This window comes from Echiichthys vipera, assembly GCF_963691815.1.
Source record: "Echiichthys vipera genome assembly, chromosome: 20".
In the NCBI taxonomy this organism is placed as follows: domain Eukaryota; kingdom Metazoa; phylum Chordata; class Actinopteri; order Perciformes; family Trachinidae; genus Echiichthys; species Echiichthys vipera.
This window is the reverse complement of record NC_139845.1, coordinates 2,349,384-2,351,551: the sequence shown is the minus strand read 5'-3', so window position 1 is coordinate 2,351,551 and position 2,168 is coordinate 2,349,384. Positions and strand designations below refer to the sequence as shown.

At 27.2% G+C, this 2,168-nt stretch overlaps 1 protein-coding gene across 1 annotated transcript in view; it reads left to right on the top strand.

Moving 5' to 3' along the window:
* cwf19l1 (CWF19 like cell cycle control factor 1) overlaps nt 1-292 on the top strand; it is a 7,939-nt gene extending 7,647 nt beyond the window's left edge. Inside the window, exon 14 of the mRNA XM_083935578.1 lies at nt 1-292. This exon is cut by the window's left edge and continues 387 nt beyond it. The gene's annotated coding sequence lies outside the window, so the exon portion shown is untranslated.
* The last annotated feature ends 1,876 nt before the right edge of the window (nt 293-2,168 follow it).

Here is a 2,168-nt window from a genome sequence, read left to right as displayed (position 1 = left end):
TCCTTTTTCCTTTTTTAAATAACGTCGCTGGTGAAAGTGACGGAGTGACACCGAGACGTTCGGAGCTACTTTTTCTTTCAAATCCTGTTTGTTTTTTTATTGAAAATCACAGAAAATGTGCAGAAAAGTTTGTAATTTCAAACAAAAGGAGGTAAAACGTCCTCAGAAGTGATGAACGATGGTAATAATCACAAGAACCAGTGTTTTTAAATGTGAACAGAGTCCGTTTTGGATCCTTATCCGTTGGTTTGTCTTTTATTTAGTCCTAAAATGACCGTTTGAACTCCTTCAAAATAAAAGCTGAAACTCCACACCAGCTTTTATGAACACAGCCGTGTAAAAACACCTGTTTCTGTAGTTTACACGGAGGCTCTTTTGTTTTTATCTCCACTCTGGAGAAAATGTTTTTAAATGTATTTCCTGTATTTTGTAAATTGACAACAATTAAACTCTTATTTTGGCGTCTGCTGCAAAGTTCTTCATTGTTCCCAGGTAACTCAGAAAATGGTGCTTCACGAATCGCACACTGGTTTTTTACCCACATGTAAGTTTTAACATGCGATTAAAAATAACATAAATAAATAAATCAGATGATAAATACATTAATAATACTTCTAAATACTAAATGTAGGCATTAATGAGTTGATATAATGTCCATGAATGGATATTTCTGTTTTAATTCGCTTTTTTATTTATTTAACTTAGTATTAGTTTCCTATTTAATTACCCGTTTTATTTATTAATATGTTTATTTTTATTATATTTATATTTTATTCTTCTGATTATACCTTGACTTGCATTTATTCATTTAAAAAAATATTCATACATTTTATTTCTGTATTTTTATTACACATCTGCTCAGATTTTAATTCGTTTTTTATTGATTTATTTTCCAATTTAATTTCCCATTTTATTTATTTATACAATTTTGTTTATTTTTGCATTTATTTATTCATTTTTAATAAATTCATTTTCACATTTTTTATTTCACAAAAAATCTATGTAAATATTTATTTATTATCTTTATACAGTAAAAATGGGAGCATGTGAATGCATATTTTATTTATTTCAATCTGCAAAGTACTAGAAACTAAATTGATTAATTATGTGTAGTCCAGTAAAAACTATAATAGTAAATAAGAATAATACGTTTTTTATAAAGCACCGTTTACAGACTAAGTCGTAAAAGTAAAAAAAAGGACAAATGCCTCACAATTGTATTATTTTATTTAATCCTAAAACTATTTATCCATTATTTTAAACTAAAACAAAGCGTCTCAAAATTGTATAGAACTTTCTTAATAAATGTTCTAATTTATGCAACTTAAATCAATATATTCATTTTATTGAATAACTTACATTTAAATTATTCATTAATTATTTTTAGGTAAAGTTTCAACAATTTTTTTCATTATTTTTAGGTGGATATTTATACAATATTTTTTAGGTAAATATACGTTTATTAAAAATACATATTTCAACTTTTTTTTCCATTTTCTGTCGTTATTTGCTGCTCTGTGTGCCCTGAATTCCCCCCGGGGACAAATAAAGTTTTTTTTAATTGAGATGAATTTTATTGTTTACGTAAAAATGTAAACTACAATATTTATTCATTATTTTTAAGAAAATATTTATTCATTATTTTAAGGTAAATATTTATTCATTATTTTTAGGTAAATATTTATTCATTATTTTAAGGTAAATATTTATTCATTATTTTTAGGTAAATATTTATTCATTATTTTTAGGTAAATATTTATACATTATTCTAACTAAATATTTCAGCTATTTATCCGTTATTTTTAACAAAAAGTGCCTCAAAATTGTTCTGAACCACTTAAATAAATGTACTAATTTATGCAGTGGAAATAAACATGTTAATTTTACTGATAAATATCATAAATAATCCTCTTTTGCAGCTTTTATTTCTCATTTTTTAACAATTTAAAGTAAAAATATTAAAAACTCAAAGTGAGGGGAAAATAACGATACACATGCTCGGAGCTGATTGGCTGTTGCTCCCCCCGCTGCTCTGTGATTGGCTGTTTGCCGCAGCAGCTCTGTCCTCATTGGCTCGTCGTTGTTGGCGGCAGTTAGTGACTCGTGTCTGAAGATGGCAATGGCGGTCACCGCGAACGACGTCGCTTCTCTTCTACGGTCGGTTTTAA